The sequence below is a fragment of the Oncorhynchus keta genome, chromosome 15 (assembly GCF_023373465.1).
Source record: "Oncorhynchus keta strain PuntledgeMale-10-30-2019 chromosome 15, Oket_V2, whole genome shotgun sequence".
NCBI classification, from domain to species: Eukaryota; Metazoa; Chordata; class Actinopteri; order Salmoniformes; family Salmonidae; genus Oncorhynchus; species Oncorhynchus keta.
Window position 1 is genome coordinate 5,547,685 of NC_068435.1, and position 15,000 is coordinate 5,562,684.

The 15,000-nt window shown below is 46.6% G+C and overlaps 1 long non-coding RNA gene and 1 pseudogene across 1 annotated transcript; both read right to left on the bottom strand.

Moving 5' to 3' along the window:
- Positions 1–15,000, bottom strand: part of LOC127907536 (receptor-type tyrosine-protein phosphatase mu-like) — an 830,490-nt pseudogene that overhangs the window by 108,134 nt on the left and 707,356 nt on the right.
- Positions 9,781–10,763, bottom strand: LOC127907540 (uncharacterized). Its single transcript, XR_008064792.1, has 3 exons — positions 10,669–10,763; positions 9,986–10,213; positions 9,781–9,814 (listed from the first exon to the last, which is right to left on the bottom strand). It is a non-coding gene; the product is annotated as an uncharacterized LOC127907540 (long non-coding RNA).

Genomic DNA, 15,000 nt, shown 5'->3' on the forward strand with positions numbered 1-15,000 from the left:
CGCTCCGCTACCACTTACAGTACGGGAGTAGAGAGAACAGTCTATGACTAGGGTGGCTGGAGTCTCTGACAAATTCTTAGGCCTCCATCTGACAGTGCTTAGTATGTAGGTCCTGGGTGGCAGGAAGCTTGTTCCCAGTGATGTACTGGGCTGTACGCACTACCCTCTGTAGCGCCTTACGGTCGGATGCTGAGCAGCTGTCAGGATGCTCTTGATGGTGCAGCCATATAACTTTTTGAGAAATCTTTTCAGTATTTATCATCATTAGTCATTTAGGCCAACATTGGATCATTCAGAGATCCTCACTGAACTTCTGGAGAGAGTTTGCTGCACTGAAAGTAAAGGTTCTGAATAATTTTGCACGCCCAATTTTTCAGTTTTTGATTTGTTAAAAAAGTTTGAAATATCCAATAAATGTCGTTCCACTTCATGAATGTGTCCCACTTGTTGTTGATTATTCACAAAAAAATACAGTTTTATATCTTTATGTTTGAAGCTTGAAATGTGGCAAAAGGTCGTAAAGTTCAAGGGGGCCGAATACTTTCGCAAGGTTCCATATCAACATAACCTGAAAGGCTGCTCAGCAGCCACTGCTCCCAAACCGCCATAAAATGCCATAAAAAGCCAGACTACGGTTTGCAACTGCACTCGGGGACAAAGATCTGTACTTTTTGGAGAAATGTCCTCTGGTCTGATGAAACAAAAATAGAACTGTTTGTGACCATCGTTATGTTTGGAGGAAAAAGGGGGAGGCTTGCAAGCCGAAGAACACCATCCCAACAGTGAAGAACTGGGTGGCAGCATCACGCTGTGGGGGTGTTTTACTGCAGGAGGGACTAGTGCACTTCACAAAATAGTTGACATCATGAGGATGGAATATTATGTGGATATATTGAAGCAACATCTCAAGACATCAGTCCGGAAGTTAAAGCTTGGTCGCAAATGGGTCTTTCAAATGGACAATGACCCCAAGCATACTTCCAAAGTTGTGGCAAAATGGCTTAAGGACAACAAAGTCAAGGTATTGGAGTGGCCACCACAAAGCCCTGACCTCAAACCTATAGAACATTTTTGTGGGCAACACTGAAAAAGTTTTTGTGAGCAAGGAGGCCTACAAACCTGACTCAGTTACACCAGTTCTGTCAGGAGGAATTGTTCAAAATTCACACAACTTATTGTGGGAAGCTTGAAATGTTTGACCCAAGTTAAACAATTTAAAGGCAGTGCTACCAAATACTAATTGAGTGTATGTAAACTTCTGACCCACTGGGAACGTGATTAAAATAAATAAAATCTGAAATAAATATTTCTCTCTACTATTATTCTGACATTTCACATTCTTAAAATAAAGTGGTGATCCTAACAGACCCAAGACAGGGAATTTTTACTAGGATTAAATGTCAGGAAGTGTGAAAAACTGAGTTTAAATGTACTTGGCTAAGGTGTATGTAAACTTACGATTTCAACTGTACTCTACCTCAGGCGAGCAAAACCTAGAGACTTCTTAATTAATATTAGACATTGCGTACCATCTGTTATTGACAAATAGACACACACCCCCACCCCACATCTTACGGGACTTAGTTGTTCTGTTCTGCCGATTGTCACACCCTGACCATAGTTTGTTTTGCATGTTTCTATGTTTTGGTTGGTGTGATCTGAGTGGGCATTCTATGTTACATGTCTAGTTTGTCTAGTTCTATGTTTGGCCTGATATGGTTCTCAATCAGAGGCAGGTGTTCGTCATTGTCTCTGATTGGGAACCATATTTAGGTAGCCTGTTTGGTGTTGGGTTTTGTGGGTGATTGTCCTTGTTACTGTCTCTGTGTTACTTTGCACCAGTATTAGGCTGTTTGGTGTTGGGTTTAGTGGGTGATTGTCCTTGTTACTGTCTGTGTTACTTTGCACCAGTATGAGGCTGTTTTGGGTTGGGTTTTGTGGGTGATTGTCCTTGTTACTGTCTCTGTGTTAGTTTGCACCAGTATGAGGCTGTTTTGGTTTTCGTGGTACGTTTATTGTTTTTGTATTTGATTCGTGTTTACTTTGTTTCATTAAACATGGATCGCAACGTCGCATTTTGGTCTGACTCTACTTCACCTAAAGAGAACCGTTACACCGATGCATGGGAAAACCCAGCCAACTGTATATTGTCTGTGTCGTCGTTAAGCCACGATCCAATTAAACATAAGATATTACAGTTTTTAATGTACCGTTGATAGGATAGTCTCGAACGGAGCTCGTCCAGTTTATTCTCCAGTGATTACACGTTGCCTAATATAACGGATGGTAGCGGCAGGTTACTCACTCACCGACAGGCACCCTGATCTCCGCCCGTATTTCCGTATTTTCTTCATGTGAATGACGGGGATGTGGGCCTTACTCACTCACCGACAGATCTTTACCAGACACCCTGATCTCCGCCCGTATTTTCTTCATGTGAATGACGGGGATGTGGGCCTTACTCACTCACCGACAGATCTTTACCAGACACCCTGATGACGGGGATGTGGGCCTTGTCTGGTGTCTGAAGAAAATCCTTTGCGTCAGACTCGTTAAAGAAAACAATCTTCGTCCAGTTCGAGGGGAGTTATCGCTGTTCTGATATCCAGAAGCTCTTTTCGGTTGTAAGAGACGGTAGCAGCAACATCATGTACTGAATAAGTTACACACAAAGTGAAAAAAAAACACAAATAGAATTGGATAGGAGCTGGTAAAACGGCATCCCCTGCGGCGCCATTCTCTGTGTGTGTGTGTGTACTTGAGATGGTAAATGAGATCCATCGTCTCTATTTATTTAGTGTGTAGCCTGGAACTCAGACGAGCCACTCAATAACAAGTTACACCACTCCTATCTACTGTAAGGACATCCAGGAGAGACAGCTTCTACTCTGATGAACATCACTCTGTCTGTCTGTCTGTCTGTCCGTCCGTCCGTCCGTCCGTCCGTCCGTCCGTCCGTCCGTCCGTCCGTCCGTCCGTCCGTCCGTCTGCCTGCCTGCCTGCCTGGTGGTGTAGTATCTCTCTCTTACTCTCTTACTACAGATGCAGTCAACAGTAAAAGTAGTCAGCCAGTCAATCAGTCAGTCGCCTCAACTCCTCCACTATAATGAACACCATCAATCAGCTTCCTCTCACTTCACAATGATCTTCACAAGGAAGGGAGAGGGAGAAAGAGGGGAAAGGGATATCGCGGGAGCAGGGAGAGGGTGGGGGATAGAGAGTGTAGAGATGGAAAGGGAGGGGGGGACAGAGAGTGTAAAGATGGAAAGAGAGAAAGAGTGTAGAGGGGGGAGAGACAGAGACAGAGAGCGATAGAGAGCGATAGAGAGCGATAGAGAGTGTAGAGAGGGGAGAGAGAGACAGAGAACAGCTAACCTGACACAGCTCACTAAGTCCAGCAGCAACTTAACCAACTCCACTATGGTACAGTAGAGCCTGATACATACAGGCCTTGTCTCAAAGAAAACCATCACACAGTGTCCTGCTGTAGGTCAGAGACACAGACCCCATTCCTCACACAGTGTCCTGCTGTAGGTCAGAGACACAGACCCTATTCCTCACACAGTGCCCTACTGTAGGTCAGAGACACAGACCCTATTCCTCACACAGTGTCCTGCTGTAGGTCAGAGACACAGACCCTATTCCTCACACAGTGTCCTGCTGTAGGTCAGAGACACAGACCCTATTCCTCACACAGTGCCCTACTGTAGGTCAGAGACACAGACCCTATTCCTCACACAGTGCCCTGCTGTAGGTCAGAGACACAGACCCCATTCCTCACACAGTGTCCTACTGTAGGTCAGAGACACAGACCCCATTCCTCACACAGTGTCCTGCTGTAGGTCAGAGACACAGACCCCATTCCTCACACAGTGTCCTGCTGTAGGTCAGAGACACAGACCCCATTCCTCACACAGTGCCCTGCTGTAGGTCAGAGACACAGACCCTATTCCTCACACAGTGCCCTACTGTAGGTCAGAGACACATAGGGCGTAGACGTGTCCTACTGTAGGTCAGAGACACATAGGGCCTAGACGTGTCCTACTGTAGGTCAGAGACACACAGGGCGTAGACGTGTCCTACTGTAGGTCAGAGACACATAGGGCGTAGACGTGTCCTACTGTAGGTCAGAGACACATAGGGCGTAGACGTGTCCTACTGTAGGTCAGAGACACATAGGGCGTAGACGTGTCCTACTGTAGGTCAGAGACACATAGGGCGTAGACGTGTCCTACTGTAGGTCAGAGACACAGGGCTTAGACGTGTCCTACTGTAGGTCAGAGACACATAGGTTTTAGACGTGTCCTACTGTAGGTCAGAGACACATAGACGTGTCCTACTTAGGTCAGAGACACAGGGCGTAGACGTGTCCTACTGTAGGTCAGAGACACATAGGTTTTAGACGTGTCCTACTGTAGGTCAGAGACACATAGGTTTTAGACGTGTCCTACTGTAGGTCAGAGACACAGACGTGTCCTACTTCAGAGACACATAGGGCTAGACGTGTCCTACTGTAGGTCAGAGACACATAGGGCGTAGACCCACTTAGGTCAGAGACACAGTGTCCTACTGTAGGTCAGAGACACATAGGGCTCACACGTGTCCTACTGTAGGTCAGAGACACATAGGTTTTAGACGTGTCCTACTGTAGGTCAGAGACACATAGGTTTTAGACGTGTCCTACTGTAGGTCAGAGACACAGACCCTATTTTAGACGTGTCCTACTGTAGGTCAGAGACACATAGGTTTTAGACGTGTCCTACTGTAGGTCAGAGACACATAGGTTTTAGACGTGTCCTACTGTAGGTCAGAGACACATAGGGCGTAGACGTGTCCTACTGTAGGTCAGAGACACATAGGTTTTAGACGTGTCCTACTGTAGATCAGAGACACATAGGGCCTAGAGGTCCTACTGTAGTTCAGAGACACGTGTCCTACTGTAGGTCAGAGACACATAGGTTTTAGACGTGTCCTACTGTAGGTCAGAGACACAGGGCTTAGACGTGTCCTACTGTAGGTCAGAGACACATAGGTTTTAGACGTGTCCTACTGTAGGTCAGAGACACATAGGGCTTAGACGTGTCCTACTGTAGGTCAGAGACACAGGGCTTAGACGTGTCCTACTGTAGGTCAGAGACACATAGGTTTTAGACGTGTCCTACTGTAGGTCAGAGACACAGGGCTTAGACGTGTCCTACTGTAGGTCAGAGACACATAGGGCCTAGACGTGTCCTACTGTAGGTCAGAGACACATAGGTTTTAGACGTGTCCTACTGTAGGTCAGAGACACATAGGGCGTAGACGTGTCCTACTGTAGGTCAGAGACACATAGGGCTTAGACGTGTCCTACTGTAGGTCAGAGACACATAGGGCTTAGACGTGTCCTACTGTAGGTCAGAGACACATAGGGCGTAGACGTGTCCTACTGTACGTCAGAGACACACAGGGCGTAGACGTGTCCTACTGTAGGTCAGAGACACATAGGGCTTAGACGTGTCCTACTGTAGGTCAGAGACACATAGGGCTTAGACGTGTCCTATGAATGAATTGTGTATCATTTGATTTTCACACGCTAGGCACCGTCCCTACCGACCTAGCACTCTAAGTAATGCATTAGAGAAGGGAATAGGCTGTACTTTTAGTGTACTCACCCTGCCCACTTCCACCAGGTTGGTGACCATGACGATAGCAGCCGTGTTCTCCTGCCACACCATCCTCCAGAAGTCAAACACCGTCTCTTGCATCGGACCTGGTGGGGAGGGAGGGAGAGGGAGGGAGAGAGAGACAGAGAAGGGGAGGAAGGTGGAGAGAGAGAGAGAGAGAGAGAGAGACAGAGAAGGGGAGGGAGGTGGGGAGTGAGAGAGAGAGAAGGGGAGGGAGGTGGAGAGAGAGAGAGAGAGAGAGAGAAGGGGAGGGAGGTAGAGATAATATATGCAATTTAGCAGACGCTTTTATCCAAAGCGACTTACAGTCATGTGTGCATACATTCTACGTATGGGTGGTCCCGGGAATCGAACCCACTACCCTGGCGTTACAAGCGCCATGCTCTGCCAACTGAGCTACAGAAGGACCAGAGAAGGAGAGAGACAGAAGGAGAGAGACAGAGACATCAGATATAAAGGGTACATAGCTGTACAGTATGTGACCTCCAGGGTTCGGAACCCAGATCTCCTGCTCGCCAGAAGAGCTCATTAGCCCGCTAAGCCAAACGTCTAACAGAGGAGGCTGGTGGGAGGAGTTGTAGTAGGACGGGCGCATTGTAATAGCTGAAATGGTACAGAAAACACGCTTGACTCCGTTCCATTGATTCCATTCCAGCCATTACAGTGAGCCCGTTATCCTATAGCTCCTCCTATAGCACTGATCCACCTACTTTACAATTATTGTGGTTGACAGAGGAAGAAGAGTGGCTGGGGGAGGAAGAGGAAGAGGAGTACGTACGTATGTGTGGTGGAAGAAGACTGAGAGGAAGATCAAGAGCTGTAATCTCAGATTGAGTTTTTAGCGCCACTATAATTGATCATAAATATAATAAATCATGGTCTATGAGAGTGGTGCAGACACATCTGCAACTATTATAACATCTGTACATGTACATTCTGTACATTCTGCACGGGCATCTGACTGAACTGCACACGGCAGAAGTAAATTGAGCACAGCCTCCAAACCCACTTGTGCGTAATTGTTTTTGTAGTTCTGATTAGGTCCCGACGGTTTCCTCCCACGGGCGGGAGAGGTAGGATTTACACTGCTGTGCAGGAAACTGTCACCGTTGGTATGGGAATCAGAAACAAAGGTATACAACTCAAAGAGATTGAGGACAGAGTGTTGGCAGACAACATTACATTTGGAAATCTTCCCAATGTAACCATAACAACTATTTCTAGAGTCCTGAAACATCATCAAGTCAGGATGAAGCAGCTGTCCCCTTAGAGAGGAACTCTGAACACTGTCCCCTTAGAGAGGAACTCTGAACACTGTCCCCTTAGAGAGGAACTCTGAACGAACTCTGAACACTGTCCCCTTAGAGAGGAACTCTGAACACTGTCCCCTTAGAGAGGAACTCTGAACACTGTCCCCTTAGAGAGGAACTCTGAACACTGTCCCCTTAGAGAGGAACTCTGAACACTGTCCCCTTAGAGAGGAACTCTGAACGAACTCTGAACACTGTCCCCTTAGAGAGGAACTCTGAACGAACTCTGAACACTGTCCCCTTAGAGAGGAACTCTGAACGAACTCTGAACACTGTCCCCTTAGAGAGGAACTCTGAACGAACTCTGAACACTGTCCCCTTAGAGAGGAACTCTGAACGAACTCTGAACACTGTCCCCTTAGAGAGGAACTCTGAACGAACTCTGAACACTGTCCCCTTAGAGAGGAACTCTGAACGAACTCTGAACACTGTCCCCTTAGAGAGAAACTCTGAACGAACTCTGAACACTGTCCCCTTAGAGAGAAACTCTGAACGAACTCTGAACACTGTCCCCTTAGAGAGAAACTCTGAACGAACTCTGAACACTGTCCCCTTAGAGAGAAACTCTGAACGAACTCTGAACACTGTCCCCTTAGAGAGAAACTCTGAACGAACTCTGAACACTGTCCCCTTAGAGAGGAACTCTGAACGAACTCTGAACACTGTCCCCTTAGAGAGGAACTCTGAACGAACTCTGAACACTGTCCCCTTAGAGAGGAACTCTGAACGAACTCTGAACACTGTCCCCTTAGAGAGGAACTCTGAACGAACTCTGAACACTGTCCCCTTAGAGAGGAACTCTGAACGAACTCTGAACACTGTCCCCTTAGAGAGGAACTCTGAACGAACTCTGAACACTGTCCCCTTAGAGAGGAACTCTGAACGAACTCTGAACACTGTCCCCTTAGAGAGGAACTCTGAACGAACTCTGAACACTGTCCCCTTAGAGAGGAACTCTGAACGAACTCTGAACACTGTCCCCTTAGAGAGGAACTCTGAACGAACTCTGAACACTGTCCCCTTCGAGAGGAACTCTGAACGAACTCTGAACACTGTCCCCTTAGAGAGGAACTCTGAACGAACTCTGAACACTGTCCCCTTAGAGAGGAACTCTGAACGAGTCAAGCAACTCAGGAACCAATAGGTCCAGGTAAGATGACTATAAAATACAGAACAGGTTTTGTACAATACCAAACAGGGCTGAGGCACAACAATGGCATGTTTTGAGGTATAACTTAAACTACCGTAAGAGCCTAACTCTTATGTTGCCTTGTGGATTTATTTTAGAGAGTCATGGAGACTGAAGCCAGGCAAACACCCCACATCTTTGTGGATGAGGCTGGTGTCAACTTGGCCAAAACACGGCGGCGAGGAAGGAATGTGATTGGGTAGGAAACAGGAGGAGGTGTGTCTTCTGATTGATGATTGATTGGTGACTGATTGGGGAAAAGAGCCACAGTGGAACATCCCGGGTCAGAGGGGTGTCAACATCACAATGTGTCCAGCAATACCCTCTGTTGGATGGCTGTTACACAAACCGCTACTTGTGCCGTACAACACCGAGCGTCTCATTACATTCCTGGATGACCTCTATGGAAGGGTTTGGCCGTACAACACCGAGCGTCTATTACATTCCTGGATGACCTCTATGGAAGGGTTGGGCCGTACAACACCGAGCGTCTCATTACATTCCTGGGTGACCTCTATGGAAGGGTTTGGCCGTACAACACCGAGTGTCTCATTACATTCCTGGGTGACCTCTATGGAAGGGTTGGGCCGTACAACACCGAGCGTCTCATTACATTCCTGGATGACCTCTATGGAAGGGTTGGGCCGTACAACACCGAGCGTCTCATTACATTCCTGGATGACCTCTATGGAAGGGTTGGGCCGTACAACACCGAGCGTCTCATTACATTCCTGGATGACCTCTATGAAAGGGTTGGGCCGTACAACACCGAGCGTCTCATTACATTCCTGGATGACCTCTATGGAAGGGTTGGGCCGTACAACACAGAGCGTCTCATTACATTCCTGGATGACCTCTATGGAAGGGTTGGGCCGTACAACACCGAGTGTCTCATTACATTCCTGGATGACCTCTATGGAAGGGTTGGGCCGTAAAACACCGAGTGTCTCATTACATTCCTGGATGACCTCTATGAAAGGGTTGGGCCGTACAACACCGAGTGTCTAATTACATTCCTGGGTGACCTCTATGGAGGGGTTGGGCCGTACAACACCGAGCGTCTCATTACATTCCTGGATGACCTCTATGGAAGGGTTGGGCCGTACAACACCGAGCGTCTCATTACATTCCTGGATGACCTCTATGGAAGGGTTGGGCCATACAACACCGAGCGTCTCATTACATTCCTGGGTGACCTCTATGGAAGGGTTGGGCCGTACAACACCGAGCGTCTCATTACATTCCTGGATGACCTCTATGGAAGGGTTGGGCCGTACAACACCGAGTGTCTCATTACATTCCTGGATGACCTCTATGGAAGGGTTGGGCCGTACAACACCGAGTGTCTCATTACATTCCTGGATGACCTCTATGGAAGGGTTGGGCCGTACAACACTGAGTGTCTCATTTCATTCCTGGATGACCTCTATGGAAGGGTTGTGCCGTACAACACTGAGTGTCTCATTACATTCCTGGATGACCCCTATGGAAGGGTTGGGCCGTACAACACCGAGTGTCTCATTACATTCCTGGATGACCTCTATGGAAGGGTTGGGCCATACAACACCGAGCGTCTCATTACATTCCTGGGTGACCTCTATGGAAGGGTTGTGCCGTACAACACCGAGTGTCTCATTACATTCCTGGATGACCTCTATGGAAGGGTTGGGCCATACAACACCGAGCGTCTCATTACATTCCTGGGTGACCTCTATGGAAGGGTTGTGCCGTACAACACCGAGTGTCTCATTACATTCCTGGATGACCTCTATGGAAGGGTTGGGTCATACAACACCGAGCGTCTCATTACATTCCTGGGTGACCTCTATGGAAGGGTTGGGTCATACAACACCGAGCGTCTCATTACATTCCTGGGTGACCTCTATGGAAGGGTTGGGTCATACAACACCGAGCGTCTCATTACATTCCTGGGTGACCTCTATGGAAGGGTTGTGCCATACAACACCGAGCGTCTCATTACATTCCTGGGTGACCTCTATGGAAGGGTTGGGCCGTACAACACCGAGTGTCTCATTACATTCCTGGATGACCTCTATGGAAGGGTTGGGTCATACAACACTGAGCGTCTCATTACATTCCTGGATGACCTCTATGGAAGGGTTGGGCCATACAACACCGAGCGTCTCATTACATTCCTGGATGACCTCTATGGAAGGGTTGGGCCATACAACACCGAGCGTCTCATTACATTCCTGGATGACCTCTATGGAAGGGTTGGGCCATACAACACCAAGCGTCTCATTACATTCCTGGATACCTCTATGGAAGGGTTGGGCCATACAACACTGAGCGTCTCATTACATTCCTGGGTGACCTCTATGGAAGGGTTGGGCCATACAACACCAAGCGTCTCATTACATTCCTGGATGACCTCTATGGAAGGGTTGGGCCATACAACACTGAGCGTCTCATTACATTCCTGGATGACCTCTATGGAAGGGTTGGGCCGTACAACACCGAGCGTCTCATTACATTCCTGGATGACCTCTATGGAAGGGTTGGGTCATACAACACCGAGTGTCTCATTACATTCCTGGACGACCTCTATGGAAGGGTTGTGCCGTACAACACCGAGCGTCTCATTACATTCCTGGATGACCTCTATGGAAGGGTTGGGCCATACAACACCAAGCGTCTCATTACATTCCTGGATGACCTCTATGGAAGGGTTGGGCCATACAACACTGAGCGTCTCATTACATTCCTGGATGACCTCTATGGAAGGGTTGGGCCGTACAACACCGAGTGTCTCATTACATTCCTGGATGACCTCTATGGAAGGGTTGGGCCATACAACACCGAGTGTCTCATTACATTCCTGGATGACCTCTATGGAAGGGTTGGGCCATACAACACCGAGTGTCTCATTACATTCCTGGGTGACCTCTATGGAGGGGTTGGGCCGTACAACACCGAGCGTCTCATTACATTCCTGGGTGACCTCTATGGAAGGGTTGTGCCATACAACACCGAGCGTCTCATTACATTCCTGGGTGACCTCTATGGAAGGGTTGTGCCATACAACACCGAGCGTCTCATTACATTCCTGGGTGACCTCTATGGAAGGGTTGTGCCAGGTGAGGAAAGGGTTGCAGAGAGGTGAATTGTTTGTAATTGTATGGCGTTTCACCACTCCTGCAGTCACAGAGTGGTTTACAGGTCAGAGGTCAGAGACACCTACAGCCCATCCCAGGATGGTGCCACTTTTCCTCTCACCTACAGCCCATCCCAGGATGGTGCCACTTTTCCTCTCACCTACAGCCCATCCCAGGATGGTGCCACTTTTCCTCTCACCTACAGCCCATCCCAGGATGGTGCCACTTTTCCTCTCACCTACAGCCCATCCCAGGATGGTGCCACTTTTCCTCTCACCTACAGCCCATCCCAGGATGGTGCCACTTTTCCTCTCACCTACAGCCCATCCCAGGATGGTGCCACTTTTCCTCTCACCTACAGCCCATCCCAGGATGGTGCCACTTTTCCTCTCACCTACAGCCCATCCCAGGATGGTGCCACTTTTCCTCTCACCTACAGCCCATCCCAGGATGGTGCCACTTTTCCTCTCACCTACAGCCCATCCCAGGATGGTGCCACTTTTCCTCTCACCTACAGCCCATCCCAGGATGGTGCCACTTTTCCTCTCACCTACAGCCCATCCCAGGATGGTGCCACTTTTCCTCTCACCTACAGCCCATCCCAGGATGGTGCCACTTTTCCTCTCACCTACAGCCCATCCCAGGATGGTGCCACTTTTCCTCTCACCTACAGCCCATCCCAGGATGGTGCCACTTTTCCTCTCACCTTACTCTCCATTCCTCAACCCCATAGGGGAATTATGTTCCTCCCACCTTACTCTCCATTCCTCAACCCCATAGGGGAACTATGTTCCTCCCACCTTACTCTCCATTCCTCAACCCCATAGGGGAACTATGTTCCTCCCACCTTACTCTCCATTCCTCAACCCCATAGAGGAATTATGTTCCTCCCACCTTACTCTCCATTCCTCAACCCCATAGAGGAATTATTTTCCTCGCGGAGATGGAAGGTTTATAACCACCATCCACATGATCAAATGTCCCTCTTGGACGCAATGAATGCTGGAGGCCTGGACATATCTGCAGAAGATTGGCAGGTATGGACCAGGCATGCCAAAAGATTCTTTCCTACTGTAGGTGTATTGCCCAAGATGACATAAGATGTGATGTGGAAGAGAATCTGTGGTCAAATGCAGAAAACAGGGTTGACTAGTATTGCTACTGTATCTGTATTGGTAGATGGTTGCATATGCAAATTATTGTATTTTAGAATCATTCAAATGCCATAAAACCTATTGAAGCATATTGCATCATGTCTGATTCATTCATGTTACATATACTGCAGTGTATTCTAATCAGTAGAGAGGTGTCAGTCCTGTTACATATACTGCAGTGTATTCTAATCAGTAGAGAGGTGTCATTCCTGTCTGATTCATTCCTGTTACATATACTGCAGTGTATTCTAATCAGTAGAGAGGTGTCATTCCTGTTACATAAACTGCAGTGTATTCTAATCAGTAGAGAGGTGTCATTCCTGTTACATAAACTGCAGTGTATTCTAATCAGTAGAGAGGTGTCATTCCTGTTACATAAACTGCAGTGTATTCTAATCAGTAGAGAGGTGTCAGTCCTGTTACATAAACTGCAGTGTATTCTAATCAGTAGAGAGGTGTCATTCCTGTTACATAAACTGCAGTGTATTCTAATCAGTAGAGAGGTGTCATTCCTGTTACATATACTGCAGTGTATTCTAATCAGTAGAGAGGTGTCAGTCCTGTTACATAAACTGCAGTGTATTCTAATCAGTAGAGAGGTGTCAGTCCTGTTACATAAACTGCAGTGTATTCTAATCAGTAGAGAGGTGTCAGTCCTGTTACATAAACTGCAGTGTATTCTAATCAGTAGAGAGGTGTCATTCCTGTTACATAAACTGCAGTGTATTCTAATCAGTAGAGAGGTGTCAGTCCTGTTACATATACTGCAGTGTATTCTAATCAGTAGAGAGGTGTCAGTCCTGTTACATATACTGCAGTGTATTCTAATCAGTAGAGAGGTGTCAGTCCTGTTACATAAACTGCAGTGTATTCTAATCAGTAGAGAGGTGTCAGTCCTGTTACATAAACTGCAGTGTATTCTAATCAGTAGAGAGGTGTCAGTCCTGTTACATAAACTGCAGTGTATTCTAATCAGTAGAGAGGTGTCAGTCCTGTTACATAAACTGCAGTGTATTCTAATCAGTAGAGAGGTGTCATTCCTGTTACATATACTGCAGTGTATTCTAATCAGTAGAGAGGTGTCATTCCTGTTACATAAACTGCAGTGTATTCTAATCAGTAGAGAGGTGTCAGTCCTGTTACATATACTGCAGTGTATTCTAATCAGTAGAGAGGTGTCAGTCCTGTTACATAAACTGCAGTGTATTCTAATCAGTAGAGAGGTGTCAGTCCTGTTACATAAACTGCAGTGTATTTTAATCAGTAGAGAGGTGTCAGTCCTGTTACATAAACTGCACTGTATTCTAATCAGTAGAGAGGTGTCATTCCTGTTACATAAACTGCAGTGTATTCTAATCAGTAGAGAGGTGTCAGTCCTGTTACATAAACTGCAGTGTATTCTAATCAGTAGGTGTCATTCCTGTTACATAAAGAGAGGTGTCATTCCTGTTACATAAACTGCAGTGTATTCTAATCAGTAGAGAGGTGTCATTCCTGTTACATAAACTGCAGTGTATTCTAATCAGTAGAGAGGTGTCATTCCTGTTACATAAACTGCAGTGTATTCTAATCAGTAGAGAGGTGTCATTCCTGTTACATAAACTGCAGTGTATTCTAATCAGTAGAGAGGTGTCATTCCTGTCTGATTAATTCCTGTTACATAAACTGCAGTGTATTCTAATCAGTAGAGAGGTGTCAGTCCTGTTACATAAACTGCAGTGTATTCTAATCAGTAGAGAGGTGTCATTCCTGTTACATAAACTGCAGTGTATTCTAATCAGTAGAGAGGTGTCAGTCCTGTTACATAAACTGCAGTGTATTCTAATCAGTAGAGAGGTGTCATTCCTGTTACATAAACTGCAGTGTATTCTAATCAGTAGAGAGGTGTAATTCCTGTTACATAAACTGCAGTGTATTCTAATCAGTAGAGAGGTGTCATTCCTGTTACATAAACTGCAGTGTATTCTAATCAGTAGAGAGGTGTAATTCCTGTTACATATACTGCAGTGTATTCTAATCAGTAGAGAGGTGTCATTCCTGTTACATAAACTGCAGTGTATTCTAATCAGTAGAGAGGTGTCAGTCCTGTTACATAAACTGCAGTGTATTCTAATCAGTAGAGAGGTGTCAGTCCTGTTACATATACTGCAGTGTATTCTAATCAGTAGAGAGGTGTCAGTCCTGTTACATAAACTGCAGTGTATTCTAATCAGTAGAGAGGTGTCATTCCTGTTACATAAACTGCAGTGTATTCTAATCAGTAGAGAGGTGTCAGTCCTGTTACATAAACTGCAGTGTATTCTAATCAGTAGAGAGGTGTCATTCCTGTTACATAAACTGCAGTGTATTCTAATCAGTAGAGAGGTGTCAGTCCTGTTACATAAACTGCAGTGTATTCTAATCAGTAGAGAGGTGTCAGTCCTGTTACATAAACTGCAGTGTATTCTAATCAGTAGAGAGGTGTCAGTCCTGTTACATAAACTGCAGTGTATTCTAATCAGTAGAGAGGTGTCAGTCCTGTTACATAAACTGCAGTGTATTTTAATCAGTAGAGAGGTGTCAGTCCTG